Below are 20,307 nucleotides of genomic sequence, written 5' to 3' on the forward strand. Positions count from 1 at the left end.
AGTTTTTCGTAGAATGTAGATTTTCTTTTGCTTAATACAGATCTACTTTTTATCATTATTAAGTAATATGCATAGCAGCTTTGCTTTATAATTAAGTAATAAAAAGTGTCTGCAAAGCTTGTTTTCTGTGAAAACAAAGTTTTAAAAGGATTGTGTGTGAAATTTGTATTCAAAGCTAATCTAAGTGCTATTTTACCTGTATTTTTCAATCTGATTTTATGAAAAAAGTTATTTTCCTCGAAAGAAACACTTTGTACTTCTGGAACTTTTCACAAAAATGTTCGTACAGCTCTTCTCAGTAAGACACAGTACAATCTGTAGTTACCATTTCAAACTAAAAACGCTATGCATAAGACAATGTAAAAGCTTCAAATACGTAATTTCGTACAATAATATCTCACCTAAATACTCTAAATTCTACTCTCAGTGAAACTAATGTGATGCTCTACATTTATCTGTAGACACATTTTGATGAAACACAATGATTTCGAGTACAATTTCATTGAATTCAAAAAAATAATAATGTAATTAAGTATTAATTCTGTTGAGATATTTGCAATTCAGAACATGTTGTAGGTACGGAAATTGAAAGTGCAAGTAGATTTTCAGTGGCCACATGGTCACAGAATTCAGATCACCCGTATTAAGTTGTAGTAGATTGTAGAGTCACCTTCCGATATAGATGTATGTTAATGCAAGGTTAAAGAGGATACACCTATTTTTACATTCATTTCATTACATTTTTACATTCATTTCATTACATTTTTACATTTATTCATTACATTATTCATTACCATTTTACATTCATTCACATTAGATTAGTAAATATATTAGTTAGCATACATGCTAAGATAACAAGAATAAACATCAGATGTAAGTCACTCAACACAGTTAAAGAATAATTACGGACTGGAATCCATGTTAGTAGCAAGCATGCTAGTTGCAAGAAAGCCAGCCGGTATTGCGCCACCAGAGGTGAGATCATTTCGGTGCTTTACTCATAGCTGCAGAGATGAACTATTCGAGGGTCAGTCACAAATTGTTTCCTCTACTAGACAAGAAGGAGAAAATTGAAAGCAATAAACTGAAAAACTATAAAAAGGGTTGAATATGATATATGATTCTGCATGGACATTTTATCTCTATTTAATTATTTGAAAAATAAGCACTGCTCTTTTAAATTACAGCCGCCCAGACGGTAGTGATTAGGGCAGCCGACTACGATACCGAAGGGCCTGGGTTTGAATCCAGGAGAAGGCATGGTTGTAACTATCCATTCCTTCATAGGAGGTAATGGCGACCCCCTATTAGGTGCCTCAAGAATAAAATGGCTACAACTTCAGGCCTTAGGAGCACCAACATCGAAAAATGCACCCCCCCCCCACCAAAAAAAAGAAAAAGAAAAGAAAGAAAGGGAAAAAAAGAAAAGAAAGAAAAGTTTTCCGTTCAAAAAAAAAAAAAAAATTAAATTGCAGATGTCACTGTCTTCACCTATATAAATAGCAAACATAAATCCATGTAATTAAATACAAAATTTGAAATGGAAAATTAGGCCCTCCTCCCAAAAAATACTAGAGAAAGTTTTAAAAATGCTCAATTAATGCATTAAAAAAATTGAAGCTTTGTGAAGTTACGGATCAGCACTTCAATAAAACATTGAGTATAAATTTTCACAACTTAATTAACGTATTACAAAAAAGACCCAGTGGAGCTAAAAGATTAATAATTGGATATTTCATAAAACATCGATCATGACGATTGAAACATAAACGATCAGGTATTTCATAAAACAACTAAAAAAATTCCAAAAAAAGTTACAAACAGAAAAAAAAAAAAAAAAAGTAAAGCCAATGAAATAATAATTAAATTTTAAGAATATTCCAAATTTTTACAAACAAATACTCGGTCACAACGGATTAGAGAGTAAATAAAAGGGCTGAGTATTTTACAAAGAAAAGTAAATGATACTATAAATTTTGACTTGAATTAATTATCTAGTGATTAATCAGACATTTTCATAATTTCTAATTAAAATCATCTGCATTAAAAAAAAAACGAAATTTTATGGAATTAGTTAAATTAGATAGAGAATTAATTAGATAAAGAAGCTAGGCAAAAATCTAAAGATAGCTTGCTTTTATAATTCAAATTTTCTTTTAGAAAATATTCGTTATTTTAATGTTTTCTTGTAATGGCTCGGTCACGAAAGGAAACGTCGTTAGAAACCTGCAGATTAGTTATTGATTTGCATCAAAAGAAAGGGAAATTTATTAGAAAAAATTACCTATTTACTTAATTTAAATAATTCTACATATTAAGCATTATAAGAAACATGATCGTATTCAAAAGAAAAGAAGACCATCTAAGTTATCTGATAAAATAAAATGTTTTATTCTAAGGCATATTTAAAAGAACCCAAGACTGATGTTCCTAAGCATGTTGCGGAACTTTGTGAATTGTATAGAGTAAATCTAAAAACTGCAAAAAAAAGAGTAATGCGATCTGCAGGATATCATGGGCGAGTATCAAGAAGAAAATTTTATCTCAGCAAAAAAAAAAAAAAAAAAAACTGAAAACTTTGAATTGCTTTCGCAAAATTGATGAAACAAAAGACATCTGACTACTGGAAAAAACTGTTGTTTGCTGATAAAGCAAATTTAACATCTTCGGCTCAGATGGATGAGTGCTGGTGTGAAGAAAACCCTAGGAAGATTTTCGGAAGCAGAACTTAGTACCAAGTGGCGGAGAAGGAGTTATGATATAGAGATCCTATGGCACATTCTGGTGTTGGTAATATAGAGTTTATGGATGGTATTATGGATCAGTATAAGTACTTTGACATCTTGAAACGAAATTTGATATCGTCAGCACAAAAACTTACTATACAAAACAGTTTTAAATTCTACCAGGACTATGAGCTAAAATATACTGCGCACAATTCTAAACTGTAGCTTATATAAGTGTCCAGAAGTAACTAAGGCACACCTCAATCACCAAAGCTTAATCCTATTAAACATACAAGATGAACAGAAGGGTCTTTAGGGATATCTTGTGTATAAATATTAAAAAGGTACAGCGAAAGTGCCGACCCCTGTGGGACACCAGCATTGATTACTCTGGTGGTAGAGTAAGCAGTACCGATTTTGATTCTGAATGTTCTGTTGCTGAGAAAAGAGGCTATTAAGCGAATAAAATTATATGGAAAATTGAGAGTGATTAGTTTGTAAATAAGTCCTCGATGCCATACCCTGTCAAAAGCTTTCGCGATATCGAGAAATATAGCACCGGTCGGAAGCTTGCAATTGTAGCCTTCAGTGATAATGTTGATAACTCTTAAGAAGTTGGTGGCAAGTGCTATGATGATTACGAAAACCAAATTGTTCTTCTGGGAGAAAATTCATGGAAGGGTGAATTTTTTGGATGTGAAAAAGTAGGATTTTCTCAGTAACTTTAGACAGGTGGCTAAGTAAACTGATAGGGTGATAGTTCTGTGGGAGAGTTGGATTTTGTTGCAGTTTAGCAAAAACAATTATTATAGCTTGCTTCCATGAGTTAGGAAAATGAGTGAATTTGATAATGTTGTTGATTATTTTAGTTAGGCATGTAAGAGCGTTGATCGGAAGATGCTTCAGTGCTTTGGTCGAGATGCCATCGTGCCCTGGGGCTTTCTTCGTTTGTAAGGCGCTGATGGTGTTGGCAACGATGGTTGGGGTAGTCAGGAAAGTGAAGTTGTACGGAGCAGGGGTGTTAAGGAAGTTATTGACCACCTGGTTGACCCGTTCAATATGGTTATTGTCGTACGGAATGGGATTAAGAGTGAATGTATCTTCCATATAGTCCGCAAAAGATTTAGCTTTATCTTCTTCTGTATATGAAGTTCCACTAGGTCCATGGATAGGTGGAATAGGTTTATAAGGTTTCTTGAATTTGTGGGAAATGTCAAATAGGGAATTGTCCTCTATAGCTAGGTTATTTAGGAAATTGGTCCATTTTTGGTTTTTGAAGTTCCTGATTCTTCTGTTGATTTCTTTTTGCATAGAGTTTAGTTTGTGTTTGAGTTGTGGATCCCTGATGGTTTGCCATCTTTTACGGATCCGGTTTTTCTCTTTAATACTATTTCTTATATCGGCAGGCAGGGGAAGGAAAGGTTTGTTCACATAAAAAGTATTGGTGGCTTCCCTTTAAAGCAGAATTGATGCTGTTGGTAAATTTTGAGACTTCGTGTTCTAAATCTTCTGTATTGTTGATGCATGGGTTACCTTGTATGGAGTTATTCAGAATTTCAGAGTATTTGATCCAATTTGTAACTCCTATACTTCTGTCAAGTGAGGGGAGATATTTATTAATGGGGATTTCAAATACAATGGGGTTGTGGTCGGAAGACAGGGCTGAAATTACAGACATATTGCATCTGTTAGTAATGTTATTTGAGATGAAGAAGTCAATTGTGGTGGCGCTATTGTACCCGTAATGGGTGGGCTCGTCTGGAGCACGAATGTTATAATTATTTGATTGAATGAGCTTAAATATGTCATTTCCTTTTTTATTAGCAGGTCCTCGGTTCCAACAGGGGTGTTTGGCGTTGAAGTCCCCTCTGACAATGGTAGAAGTATTAGAATTAAGGAGGTGAATCAATTCTTGTGCGCTGGGATTATTATTTGGTGGGATGTATATATTCGAAATTTTGAATTTTTTATGTTCTATTACAATTTCTATTGTGTTACTTTCGAAAGTGGTACTGGAATTAGGAATCTGAGCGTGTTTTATGCTCCTTTTAACAAATGTGATGATGCCACCGCCTCTTCCTGTCTCACGATCAGTACGGTAGGTGTTATAATTAGCATAAAGTACTTTGAGTGCTGGTTTAAGGTGAGTCTCTTGTATGAGTATTACGTCAGGTTCAATTTCAATAATGAGGTTCGATAATTCATCTTTTTTATGGTAAAGACCGTTAGCGTTCCAAGAGAGGATTTTTATGTTGCATCTGTTCTTGAATTTATTAGCATTAAAGATGATTTCCTATTTTTTCAATGATTTCGACTACTGCAATTACACTGGTGTGCAAAAATTAAGGACGAAGTCGAAAAATTAGCATATCAGCTGAACGAAGAGGTAGAGCGGACAGAAAGACCAATCAGGAGATTAAGTAAGGTGATGTACGGTAGCAAATGTGCAGATATGCAGGTAGACGTAATGGGGCAGTGTCTGAGTAGTATAAAGCATGTTGTCGGTGTAAGATCAGTATTTATGGCAAAGAGATTCCACGCCGTATAGCAGTTAAAATCACACCGAGTTGCTGCCTCAGCGAGAAATGGCGAATAATCAATCTGTTAGACGACATCTGGATGCTTTTACCCGAGGTCGAATCATTGGGAAGTTGGAGGAAGGCCGCAGTGTGACAAGTGTGGCTGCAGAGTTCGGAATTGCTCACACCATCGTTTCACGACTTTGGAGACAATTTCAAACTACAGGAACAGCTATCCGGGGGTTTAGTAGTGGTCGTCCACGAGGAACCACACCCGCAGATGACCGGTATATTGCCTTACAGGCCAGAAGAAACAGGCGGCAGACAGCGGGAGAACTCGCTAGACACACGACACAGGCGACCGATATCGCGTTTTACTGTGGCCAGAAGACTGCACGGTGGTGGTCTGTTTGCACGACGCCCTGTACGGTGTGTACCTCTAACGCTTGCCCATCGGAGAAGGCGTTCTCTGTGGTGCCGGGAACACCGGAATTGGAGAGACAATGAATGGGGACGAGTACTCTTTACAGATGAGAGCAGATTCAGTCTGAGTAGCGATTCTCATCGCATACTCATCTGGAGAGAGCGGGGAAGCCGCAATCATCCCTCGAACATCATTGAAAGGGACAGGTATGGAGGTGGCGGAGTTCTCGTTTGGGGAGACATCATGCTTGGTAGTCGTACAGACCTTCACATCTTCGATGCAGGTTCAGTCAACGGGACCCGCTATTGTAACGAGATTCTTCTTCCATATGTGCGTCTTTTTAGAGGCGCTATGGGTCCGCAGTTCTTTTTCATGGACGACAATGCACCATGTCATCGCACCGTAGCTGCCGAACAGCTCTTAGAGAGTGAGGATATTGAGCGTATGAATTGGCCGGCACGATCTCTGGATCTCAATCCCATCGAGCATGTATGGGATTTTCTAGGCAGACGCTTGGCAGCTCGTACCTTACCACCAGTAACGATTCCGGAGCTTCGATTGGCGCTGCAAGACGAATGGGCAGCAATGCCTCAACAACTTATTGACACCCTCATTCTCAGCATGGGCAGACGCTGTGAAACCTGCCTAGCAGTCAGGGAAGTTCATATTCCCTATTAAAGACCGGATGTTTCTTGCTGGACACCCATCACAGGGATGTTTCGGCCTTCAGTCGCATTGCGCTCCATGCTACTTTTTCGATAAAGCTTCTTTTTATCCCTCTGATTTCTCTTTTAGTAAGTGTTGCTTACATTACTCATGTCCTTACGTATTGGGGATCTTACGGTATTAAATGTGTTGATTTGGAAAGCTTTTGTACAAAGTTATATTGAAAAAACCGTCTCGTCCTTAATTTTTGAACACCAGTGTATTTTATCAAGAGGTGACTTCTTGGTTTTAATGTTTTTGAGTCCTTGTATCACTATTATCCAGATTGTTTTTAGTGTAGAGAAGTCAAAGAGGTCTGACAGGGAAAATTCTGCGGTGCTGGTAGTTTCTTCTGTTAGAATTTCGTTTTGAATGGAGGTTTGAGCGGTATTTTCGTTACTGTTTGATGTCAGCGGAGGAAAGTCTTGTTTTCTGTTAGTCCAAGGATTGGTTACTGGTGAAGGACTGGGTTGGAACTGAACTTGTTTGTTTTTTGGTCTGGCTGGGCAATTTGAAAAGTTGGCTGGGTGAGGACCCTTGCAGTGATAACATATGGCTGGCTGGTCGCAACTACGGGTGCATTCTATAGGTTTGTAGTTGCTTGCTAAGTTCTTTTTATAATAATTTAAATAGAAAAAATCAAAAAGCAAGAATCACTATTTTCCATATATAACATCTTTATTATTCTTTGCAGCCCTCACTAACTCCTTACTGATTTCAGGCATGACAGCCTTAGAAACTAAAGGTGAAGTGAAAGTAGTAGTTATTATCTGGTAGAAGTAGTTGCAGTTATTATGTAGTAGAAATTTGGTTGCATTTCGATGATACGATCCGCCATCAGAGCTAGTTTTTCGATATCTTCATCACTAACGATTAAAATATTGCGCAAAGTATCTGGCATTTTCTGCAGAAATAGTGTTTTAAGAACTTTATCCGAAATGCCATCGGTAGCAAGATTTCGCATTTTTTGTAAAAGTTGACTAGGTTTACTGTCTCCCAAGTCTATGCCTGTTAGCAGTCTCTGTAAACGTTTATTTTCACTTTCTTTAAAAGTGTTCAAGAGACGTTCTTTAGCAGCAGTATATTTGGGTTTGCTATTGTCACTTATAATATCCCATAAACTTTCAACAAATTTTGCTTCCAATTGCGAAACTAAGTAGTTGAATTTAATTTCCTCGGCAGTTATTCCACAAATAGAAAACTGTGCTTCTACTTGATAAAATCATATCTCTGGCTTTTTAGCCCAAAAGGGAGGTATTTTAACACTTACCCATGCTATTTCTTCTTTAATCGCCGATTCTTCACTTTCTGACATGTTTATCAATAATTCCGAGGTCACCAAGAATGTGGTTGCTTGCTAAGTTCGTTTTATAATAATTTAAATAGCAAAAATCAAAAAGCAAGAATCAATATTTTCCATATATAACATCTTTATTATTCTTTGTAGCCCTCACTAACTCCTTACTGATTTCAGGCCTTAGAAACTAAACTGAAACTAAAGGTTAAGTGAAAGTAGTAGTTATTATCTAGTAGAAGTAGTTGTAGTTATTATAACCAATAATAAGTGTTGCTCACAGGTTTGTGATTGCCTCCGCAACGGACGCAAACCCAGTCTCTACTGCAGAGCAGGGAACTGTGAAAAAATCCCTGGCATCTATAGCATTGTGGAGGGCCAGGTTTCTTGCGTAATGATTCTATTGTTACGTTCATATAACCTATGCGTTTGATTTTGAATACTTCCTTATTTTCTTCTGATTTTGGTATATGTACTAAGAAAAGCGGCATTGGTTTGTTTTCTTTTCTGTTTCTTAATAGTGTAATAAAGTTAACCTTAAATCCTTTGTCAAGAAGTTCATGAGTGATGGTTTGGGGATCTGTGGTGATGGGTAAGCCTCTTATTATGACTTTTAAAACTTTATCTTCGGGCAGTAAGTAGGTGTGGGCTTTAAGCTTAGTTTCTTCGACTATTTTGCGAATGAATCGATGTGAGTCAGAGTCTGCAGGCTGTATTTCAAGGCGGCGTCCTTTTAAGGTGCCAGTTATCTCTTTTCCGGTTTGCTTGTTTAAGTTTTTTAAGAATTCATCCGCTTTTGGTACGTCATCTACGACAATAATTGGCACTTTATCAATTCTGCTTGTTTTGGGGCTGGAGTTTGGTTTTCTATTTGCGGGAATGGTGTCACTTTTGTTTGGTTGGTCTTTTGGGCTGGTAGCAAAGCCAACTAGATATCTACAGGCCTGCTCCACCGATTTGTGACGTCACAATCGAAGGTGATCGTTCCCCGGTAGACGCAGCCGACTGATTCATTTATGTAGTACGCAGCGTTTTATTTCAAACTCAAGTCAAGTTAAATTAATTTTTACAACTAATATTTCGAATTTTAGGAATAATAACGTACTATGTTACATCGTAATGATGGATATTTAAATACTAAATACTGTTCTACCGATTTATCAAACAGAAAATAAAAATAAGATTCGAGTGATATTGTAAATATAGCAGAGCTGATTTAAATAAACTGAAACATATCTGAACTTTTATACGGAAATAAAATGGACACAAAATTATTTATAAAAATTATACGGTATGTTAATATCAATGAAAATATAACATATGTAATGAACTAAACATGAGATGTTTTCATTTTGTAATAAAAAGAAAAAATATGTTAAGGCTCTCAGATGATTTTATATTGCTTAAATTATGAAGACTGATTTATACTGCTTGAATACTAAACAAACATATATAGTATTTCATAATAAAATTAATATCAGTTCATTAATTCTAATATAATAAAATATTGCTTTATAATTATTTTTCGGTGCAATGATATTGAAGCAAAATGAACTCCTTCTTTTCTTCATTCCCATAAAGATTTTTCAAGATTTAATCAGAGATCCTAAGATGCTTTTTAATAATAAATACACATGTGGACATTAAGTGAAATACATAAATCTTATTAATACATTAATATATTAAAAGTATATCTGAAGTTTAGTCTACATATTGAAAAAAAAGGTTCATTCTAAAGATGTTTTATAGCAAAAACATTACACAGAATATTCAAAAATATATTTCAAATTCTCTTAAAAAAAGCAAGATCATAACTATGCAATCAATCCCAATGAGCATCATATCATGCTCCAAAAAATCCGTATGAAAGAAAATCTGATTAAAAATACACTCTTAATACATCTCATTAAAAATCACAACATTAAGCAATGAAAAATCCTGAGAGTCATTACGATAGTATAAGATACTGATTAGCCAGTTGAAATTATCATTTCACATCTGCTATAAGTTGTCATTTGAATTTTTTAAATATTAATAATGGAACATTATTATTGTAGACTCTGATGTGAGGTCCACAAATATAAACTTCAAACTTGAATAAGTTTCTACGACTCACTGACATTACAATATATCATCTATATCATTCAATATGCCAACATGGATATAGTTTACAGATGCTTAGTATTCAATTAATTTAGACATTCTTCTTCTTTTTTTTTTTTTCTTTTAAAAATATTTAAACTCTTTGTACACCACATACTACTACATTAATTTGTATTGCTTAAATTAATTAGATTGATTTATACTGCTTAAATATTAAAAAGATATGTGATATTTCATAACAAAATTCATAAACATATTAATTTTAATAAAATTTTGATTTACATTTATGATTTTACATGCAATCCTATTGAAGCAAAAGCCAATTTTTTTTTCTTTCTCATAAGGACGTTTCAACATTCAATCTAATATCTTAAGGTACTTTGGTACTTACGTATTATCGCAACCAGGTTGACGCTATTCGTAAGTTTTGACGCTATTTGTAAGTTTGAGTAAAAATGTGTGAATAGAAAGAAAATGTACATTTATTAATTACAGATAATTTTTAATACAGTTTTTTATATTATTTTCTTTTAAAATATAAAATAGCAATTAAACCCTTCCGGTTTCGAATTTGAATAAGTTGCAGAATTATTTTTTCGGCGGAAATCTTTTGGCTATTGCTTTTAGCACTGATTAAAAACCTTATTCGCTATAACCATGTACACGTCGACTTATTTTCACTTAAAAAAACATCCCAGAATTGCACAAAAATGGCATTGCGCACACTCTTCACTTTATCCATGTACACTGCTATTTTCTCATAAATTACAAAAATTTGCATGAAAATGCAGGAAAATTTTGTGAATCTCCACATGCTCGTTTTACAAAACTACGTATAACACGTAGGGTTGCCGTAAGTAGGGTTGCCAAATTTCGCAATTTATGCGAATTTAGACCTGGTTGCGATAATACGTAAGTACCGGTACTTTTTAATTATAAACGTACAAGTGAACATTTTGGGAAATACAGTCAAAAGTCGTTAATTCGGACACCCATAATCCAGAATGATCTATAATCCGGACCTCAAAGCTAAAAACTTCCTGCGCATGCGCTGCATTGACACATGCGCATAAGCGTTTATGCGTGCTCATAAGACCTTTTACCACTGTGCATATGCGTGTGCACAAGAGCAGAATACGTTTTTGCGTGCACGTTTTATGTATAACGGACGGCATAATCTAAAATTATCTAATTATCTATTTCAGTTAACGTTGATGATTGCGTTGTTCCTTAATCTTCCAATTGGATCCGGATTATTATTTTTTGCAGACTGTAAGAGCAATTTTATAAAAGTAAACTTGAACTTTCGATTATGTCAAATAGAATTTCCGATTCTGGAGCTCTCAAAGGATCGTACAAAACGAAAGTATGTTTCGATGTCCATCAAACAAAAAGTGGAATTGCTGCAAAAAATGGATAAATACATGAAGAATGTGACAGAGAGGTTAGTGAAAACGAAAAAATTTCGATTGACAAGTTAGTCCGTATTCTCGGCACAGCAATTAACGGAACTTGAACAGCGGAACTTTGCAAGTGAACAAAAAATTATATCTGTTTATAGAATTAAAGAGAAAGTATTATCACATAAAACGAAGCAACTTAAACAACTTACATTGAAAGAAATGTTTAATAAAGTAAACAAATAAATATTAAGCTTTTTTTTTTGTGTAAATTTTGATACCCTTTAGATTATAATTGTTCTTTATTTCATAAATTAAGGTTTCATTTTTAATTTTAGAATTCCTGCATGCCATCTTTTGAGATTTAAACTAATGATCTATAATCCGGAAAAATCGATAATCCGGAATCGCCGAAGTCCCGCCGAGTCCGGATTAACGACTTTTGACTGTATATGAGAAAAAAGTTTTATTTTAAAGATGTTTTAAAGCTTGAACATTATACGAGAAATCGGTTAATCTTTAAATTATGGTAACTTGGCGATTTTTTGGCGACCAACCCTGCTACAGCAACCTACTAGTTTTGTTTTGGATGCCATTTTGTTTTCTCGAAGTAAAGGCATGTTTTTTTTACTCAACTCAACATTACGCTTATATTAGAAATTTTATGGAACAAAAGTGCTTAATCATGACGAAGATTAGGTGTGAAATTGGGAGAAAGTGCAGAATCGCCCACTGCTTGCCGCGTTTTTAAGAATTGCACATGCACGGTATCCATGTACACGTTGGCCTATTTTCATTTTAAAAAACATCCCAGAATTGCACAAAAATGACATTGTGCACACTCTTGACTTCATCCACGTACACTGCTAAAGTCCTAGCTAGTAACCTTTATCGCCTTACCAAAATGTCGCCAAACTACCTGTTACCATATTCCAAAGATTAGCCGAGAAATCTTGTAGCATATGCAAAAATATATTATAAAATTCCCTGAAAATAAAGTGAGATCATAACTATGCAATCTACCCCAATGAGCATCATATCATGCTATAAAAATTCTTATGAAAGAACATCTGATTAAATATACACTGTAAATTTATTTAACAATAGACAAATAGTAAAAGATGCATGCAGTATTAAGCAATGAAAAATCCAGCAAATTATTACAATGTTATAAGATATTAATTATTAAGTTAAACATCATTAATTCACATCAACAAGAAGTTTGCCATTCAAATTTTTGAAATATGAATGCCAAAACAGGCTTATCATTGTAGCCCCTGATTTGAGGTCTACAAAAATAAACATGATTTAGAGTTGTTTTGGCTTACAGCAAAGGATTTCGATTAATGTGCCTTGAACTACTACTTTGTTTTGGTTTTTTATCCAATCTATTAATGCTTGGCAGTCTGAATCTGATTTAAATCCAGGTGGTTGTTCCATGTAAATTGGTTTATTCAAGTATCCATTTAAATATGCAGTTTTTACATCAAAAATCTTATTTTGTAGTTTTTGTAAACATCGTAATTTTCTTATTGATGGATCTTTCAACTAATTTCCAGACTTCATGAGCCTCCATTGAACTTAGTTCTTCTACCATTTCATACATCATACTACATAATCTTTTTTCATTGTTCTCGCTCGTCTTTTCTTCTGCTTTAGTTTTGGTAAAAATTACTTTTAAATCATGATCTACAATTTGTTTATCTTAAAGCTTATTTAATTGAAGCCATATCTTTCTCTTTATTGGATATTTTATACGTGGAAATGTTCATCTTTGGAAAGGGTATATACTTTTTCGCGATCAGGTAATTTCATATATATATCCATGGCTCAATTATGCACAGTTTGCAAATACTAATTATTTAACTTTAAAATTACGTAAAAAATTCACCTAAATTCCAGAATTATTTAATTTACTCATTTTTCTTTTTTGGTCATTGGTTTCCTTTAAATTGTTATTTTTAACCTTACAGTAATTATTCAGCAATATATTGGAAATGCATGTGGCACAACTTTTCAACAAATCATGCAATGATTTGCCACACTCACAAATACTATCATCCCAAATAATCCTGTTTTCAACTTTCCCTGTGATGAGACTTATTAATATAGAACGTTGATTTTTTGATGAAATATATAATTTCTCATACATTTCAGATATTAGGATTGAAAATATTTTAAATGCAGGGTATTAATGAAAAGCACAAATTCTGTTGGCCAAAATAAACCACCTCGATCAATGGCAGCTAAGTATGCAAAATCTTCACAATATTCAACTATTAATTCTTTGTCAAGAATTAATTTTTTCCTGCAAAGATTACAATTTATATGCTTCAATACAGATCTACAAACATATCCAGAAATGTAAATTAGACACATTATATCATTGGATTGATGCAAAACATCAACAAATTCCTTATCAATAAGTTGATAATCATTAAAATCTTCAATATCATTACAAGAAAAATGTTGTAAAATAAATGAACCTTTCTCAGAAGACTGCATTTTAAGCAAACTAATTAATTTTAGTTTTCTTTTCGACTCTATAATCTGCTGTAAGGATACATTATAATTACAGCCACTCATTTGTCGAAATTGACCGAAACGTCCCTCAAGGTTATCTGTCTGAAATTTTCCTAAAAGAATAAAAGGTAATTTAAATTCTTTTAACAAATACTTTGAAAGTTCATTCAATGTTGCTGTTATATGGACAAGAGCAACTTGGGTTTCTTTTGACAGTTTCCTAATTTGTGACTTACAGTTTTTTGTTGTTGGGCAAAAATCGTTCCATGATATAAGCCACGAACCAAACTGTGATAAATATTCTAAGCTTTTATCTTCTGGTGTCCTTATAGGCTGCATAAATACATCCCGAAACTGTAAGGCCTTTTTAGAGTGTTTAACATTCGCAATTTTCCACCACTTTAAAATTATATCAATAAAATGTTTAGTTCCTAAGACATCTTTTCCATACCCAGTTCTATTATTCTGTGATTCAATTTGCAGAGCAGCTAAAGTCTTTTCAACAAAAAGTTTAATAGCAGTACTTACATTCTGCTTCTCTATAGAAGACGGAAATAAAACTTTTCTTGATAAAGTTGGAGCCATTTTAATATTATCATTTTTTTCTATTTCATACAATTTTTTTTAAATGTAGAACACTGGAATTGTAAACAATATTCGAGTTTTCAAATGACGGTATAAAAAGTGTTTGGTTTGAATCTTTCTGATTGAACCAGTTGTTTCGTATAGATTTCAATAAATGAACTTTATCATATAATATATATATAGGAAGATTATGCAATGGTAGGGTTTATAAATGAGGATTTTAATGCACCACCACAAAGCATTTCGAACATATTTCTGTTAATTCTATTATTGTCTGATATTAGAGTTATAATTCGATAGCCACAAGACTGTACATGGTTAATTACTTGTTTTGTAAATATTAATAATTGATGTGATGATAAGTTTTTTACGGGAAACATTGCTACAATATCTCTGTTTTTTGATAATATAGAGCTTATCATAAATGTTTGCAGAGTTGTGGCCTCCATCTGCGAATTATCCGAAAAACCTAAAACACGACCACTTTTATACGAAACTTGTGGTTTTATATATATCTCATCTAATAATAAATTGACAATTTTTTCAGAATCATTTAAAATTTCACATTTTTTTTTCAAATACATCCAGTGACTTGTTTGCAATCCAGAATCTGCTCGGCCAATTTTCAGAGATAACTTCCTTAAGTATGACGGATGAGGCAATATAAAATACTTACTGTTACATATAATATTGTAGCTGTTTGGATTACAATAAAATATATGACAAGACCAGGCAAGGAATTCTGCACTATACGAAGGCTGTTTTATTTGCATTAATTGAATCTGTTCATACAAAAACTTAAATTTCTCAGAATGTGGGTTATTTTCTGTTTCTGCACATTTCAACAGTAGTTTTGATATTTTATCTAAATTTAAATTGCAGTCATCATGAATATCAGAAGCAGAAAAACCATTCAAATGGCTAATCATTGTCTCAAGTTTAGACCATTTATCACATAGCTTTTCTTCTCCAAATATCCATTTGAACTTTTCAATAGGAATTTCATTTTCATTGAAAAAAACTTACATTTAAATCTTCCAATATTTTTAAAGATACAAGCACTTTTGCACAGTTTAAAAATTCTAATTTCGATAGCCAAAAGATCTTACCTTTGGTAATGAATATCCATGAAGAGGGAAGATCTATTTTTTTTTTGCAAAACCATTTATTAGGTTTTCAAAATGGCTAATAATATCATTCTTTTTCCACTGTTTAAATTGTTTATCACAACGAATATCAATTTCTGCTTCTCTTTCTTCAAGGTGTTTTTCTTTTTGTGGGAAGTTTCTTCGATAAATAAGATGGCTGGTTTTGAAAAATTGTTGGATAAGCATCTTTTTTTAAAGCTGGAGTAGTTCTAGGAACTACTAATACCGTCCCATCATCACGAATAGCTTTATCTTCTCGAACGATAAATTCTTCGAAATGCTTAATGCATACACTACTGTGTTTGCCAGCTACAAAGTCTTTGCGATTAATATTTTTTATCCATTTCTGAGAGAGTACATGATCCGAAGGAAATTTGAAAGTGGACACATGTTCAGTAGTGCTATCGTAATTTGATCGGCATTTAGGTACACTACACTTTCTTGGCATTCTAAAACACACTTTTTCTTATAAATTCGAATTCACAATATAATATTTTACTTTCCGGTAAAATACAAAATTTTTCAGAAGAAAAAAGACATGTAAACAATTATCTCACTAGCACTAGTCCTACGGCGAAGCAAGCTCGTCAGATCATGTGATCATCAGATTGGAGCAGGACTGTAGATATCTAGTTGGCCTTGGTGGTAGTGAGCTGAGTGGCTGATTCATCTTCGTTGTCCAAATGCATGTCGTCTATTTGGTTCTCTAATTGTTTATATCGATTCCTGGTTTTGAGAGAAGGCTCCTCATCGGAGTCAGAATCCGTTTGTCTATGGCGCAATTTTCTTTCTCTTTGTTCTTTGAAACCACTAATGGATTGAAGTATGTCGCAGAAGTTTTTAATCTCTTCAAATTGCTTAGCAAGCTTTTCGTTAGAGGTTTGTAATTCGTTTATTTTTGCATTGGCCATCTCGTTTTTCTACATATGCAGTTGATTAATGACTTTAACAAGGAGAAAGTTTAGTTCTGTTTAATCACTAGCGGACAAAATCACATTTGTGTCGTTACGGATATCTTGGATATCTTCCACCAAGGATTTGGTAGTTTCGACATCATTGGATAAAGTAATTTTGTGACTTAATATTTGGAGAACGTTGGGTTCATCATTGAGATGTCTCATGTGAGGATTTTCTGAGTTTGGAGGTGAATTTTCCATGTTTATGTTATTATTAGTTACAGTTATGTTTGTTGTGTCATATTGATTAATCATGTGAGGCAAATAAGTTGGAAAAAGGCCTAACTAGAGGCCGTACCCGAAGGTACCCTTATCAGTACGGTGAATAAAGAAAATCAGAAGAAAGAATAAAATACGACCTGTTTTATCCAGCGAAGGGTGCAGCAGTGGAGTTAAGGCGACGCTTTTGCGAGGCGAAAGCCAAAGAAGAAACAACCCAGAGCCCTTGAGGCGAGGTCGATGAACTCGGTACAGTAGCGGGGGTGGTAGCAACGCAAGGAAACGGAGAGCGAAGCGATAAGACGTCTATCTCGAACGTTGTCCCACCTCGGAATGCCTGTTACATTGGCGCGAGACTGGTTCACTCAGTATACGCCGCTTTAGACTTGCCTGATTTGAAAATTATTGCATGGAGTGATTCTATGGTAGCACTCTGGTGGATTAAGAAAAGTGGTGATTGGTCAGTTTTCGTTGCAAATAGGGTAAAAGAGATAAACAGTCTGATTCCTTCTCAGTGTTGGCGCCATTTACCATGTTATTTAAACTCGGCAGATATGCTTTCAAGAGGCTGGTGGGAGAGGTTAGTTCGTGTAGTAAAGGAACTGTTGAGAAGGGCACTCGGTAACGCGGTTCTTACAGCCGAGGAGTTGTACACAGTATTGTGCGACTGCGAGTCAATAATTAACTCTAGACCTCTTACCTATGTGTCGGAATATCCGGATGATTTAATCCCACTTTCCCCAGCGATGTTTCTCATCGAGAATCGTAGCTTAGGTGTTCCTGATGTTGATTTCTGTGATTCAAAAGGTCTTCGAAAAAGGGCTAGACATCACCAAAAACTGCTTAATAATTTAAGGCATAGATTTAGGAAAGAATATTTAGGCCTTCTGTTCCAAAATAAGAAGGATCCATCGTCAGAGCTACAGTTGGGTGAAATTGTCCTAATAGGAGATGACATCAAAAAACGGATGCATTGGCCTTTAGCTAATGTCATTCGACTAATTCCTGGGAAAGATGGCAAAGTCAGAACTGTAGAACTAAAGACTCAAGCTGGTACGCTGCTTCGTCCCATTCAGCGAGTCTTCGGACACACCCACTGATCCCATACACGATAACGCTTTTACTAATTCTATTTCTTCTATTTCTAGTGATGAGCATTTAGATTCTAATGACTCTAGTAACATCCTGCAAGGTGCTAAAGTGTCAAGATTTGGACGTGTGATCAAGGAGCTTCAAAAATTGGATCTCTTAGACCAGGTACTGTATGTCTTTGAGCCAACCTGAAGTCGACTCAAAGAGGGGGAGAATGTTGGAGACGGCGGCTGCAGACAGACGATTACATAACGGCTCGCCGAAGGTCGGCAGAAGGAGCGCCGCATCTGATTGGACTATTTTTTATTATTCTTATTTTTCCTTTAATTGCGAACTAAGCGGGGAAATTCCCTGTTGAATCAGTTATATGTATGCACTAATTAAAGTAATGTAAAGTTTTCAGCTTGTGTTAGATATCTTGCAACGCAAAGTATTGTGTGAGTAAGGTTTAACTGTTTGAGTACATCAAAGAAATTTCACGTAAACGGTGCTTATGAAATATTCTTTTAAAAGTTTGCTGTTTATTTATTTGCGTGGTATATGTAGAACATGTGCACTGATTCGCTTGCTTAAAGTGACTTTAAATCAAGACAAATACATACCGAAAATGTATTAATAAGTATTGTCCAGTTGTTCATCATTGTCTAATTATTATAGTGCAGTCTAACACTAATGTGTACATATATAGCATCTTTATATAAATTCATAATTAAAGGCTATTTGTATTTAGTTAAAAAGTCATAATACTGTGAAGTGCAACACAGTTTACCAAAATAATCTTGAAAGTCTTGGCATACCTACGTTGGAGCCTCGAGCATAGTGTGTGTATACATTATTCAGAAAGATAGTGAAGCATCTTAAGAATTAATCTGGGTAACATTTGTGCTTTGTGCTATCTTTATAATGAAAAAAATTCATTTCTGTGAAGTATGTATTTAGTCAAATGGGAAAAAGTATTTAAAAAGATAGGTGTGAAGATATTCACTGCAAAGATAGGTGCATGTGTGTATAGTATGTAATAAGTTATTTAGATGAAAGAATTATTTTAAATAGTGTATGTGTCTTCACACAGGAGAGAAACATCTTATCAGTGATTTATGTGAAAAAGACAGTATTTTAATTCATGATTTATGTAAAAAAGAGAGTATTTCAAAAAGAGGCTATTTTAATGGAGCATATTTTTATCCGCACTAGAGAGAAACCTCACATGTGTGAGGTTTGTAAGAAGTCATTTATAAGAAAAGGTGATTTATTCAAGCATGTTCTTATTCACACAGGAGAAAAACCTTATGTGTGTGAAATATGCAAGAAGTCATTTGGAAGAAAGAGTATATTGAAAGAGCACATGCTTATCCACACAGGAGAAAAATTTCATGTGTGTCAGGTGTGTAATAAGTCATTTAGACAAAAGAGTACTTTGAGCACACATGTGCTTATCCATATAGGAGTAAAACCATATGTATGTCAAATGTGTAACAAGTCATTTAGACAAAAGGGGGATTTAAATGTGCATATGCTTACTCACACAGGGGAAAAACCTCATGTGTGTGAAGTGTGTAATAAATCATTTGGACAAAAAGGTAATTTAAATACACATATGGTTATCCACACAGGAAGAAAACCTCACGTATGTGTGATATGTGGCAAGTCATTTGGAATAAAAAGTAACTTGAAGGAACATATGCTTGTTCACACGGGAGAGAAACCTCATGTGTGTGAAGTATGTAATAAATCATTTAAACGAAAGGGTGATTTAAAAACACATATGCTTCTTCATATAAAAAAAGAGCTTCATCCCTGACATGCTTTGGAAGGGAAGTTAGGCTAATAAGAATATTACCTTTCTGTATAGGTGGCAGCTTGTCTGTATAATAGAGAAACCATATTACAAAACAATGGATCATGTCATTTTGGCTAAATACTTAATGAATCATTTATTTGTAAGCAGAGGAGAAATACGCAATATATGTGAGTTGGGAGTCAATTCAAGGAATGGAGATTTCAAGTAATATTTGGGTGTCCATTGTATGTGAGAAATCTTTCTTATGAAAGAAGAAAATCTAGCAGAATATCACTAGGCTGAGTGAAAAATTTTGAAACTCTAGAATCAATGACTATAAATCTCTCCCCCCCTTACTTTTTTTCAATTTCATGTTTTTCCCCTGAATGACACATATTAAAATGTTTAGTGAAAAAAAAGAACTTGAAATATGCTGTTTCGAAACATCATGTTTAGCAAATCTTCCCCCCTTTCTTTTTCAATTTGGTGTTTTTGCCCTGAATGGCATTTATTAAAGTGTTTAGTAAAAAATTTAAGAACTTGAAATATACTGTTTTGTGACATCATGTTTAGCATTGGAGATGCAAGGTTTTCTCTTCCTTATCTGAAGAGAATTTCTTCCTCTGTAATACTTTTTTCTATGTTGAAAATATTCTAAAACCAAATACAGTCAAAAGTCGTTAATCCGCACTCGGCGGGACTTCGGCGATTCCGGATTATAGATCATCAGTTTAAATTGCGTAAGATGGCATGCAGAAATTCTAAAATTAAAAATATGAAACCGTAATTTATGAAATGAAGAACAATTATGATCTAAAGGGTATCAAAATTTA

General features: G+C 34.2%; 1 long non-coding RNA gene across 1 annotated transcript; it reads right to left on the bottom strand.

Annotated features, from left to right (window-relative positions):
* Window positions 1–714: 714 nt before the first annotated feature.
* On the bottom strand, window positions 715–15,540 carry LOC146997074 (uncharacterized). The gene is made up of 2 exons (XR_015041097.1): window positions 15,389–15,540; window positions 715–1,048 (listed from the first exon to the last, which is right to left on the bottom strand). It is a non-coding gene; the product is annotated as an uncharacterized LOC146997074 (long non-coding RNA).
* Window positions 15,541–20,307: the final 4,767 nt, after the last annotated feature.

The sequence above is a fragment of the Stegodyphus dumicola genome, chromosome 5 (genome assembly GCF_044657685.1).
Source record: "Stegodyphus dumicola isolate Sdum_Otavi_A_Nest chromosome 5, ASM4465768v1".
NCBI lineage: Eukaryota > Metazoa > Arthropoda > Arachnida > Araneae > Eresidae > Stegodyphus > Stegodyphus dumicola.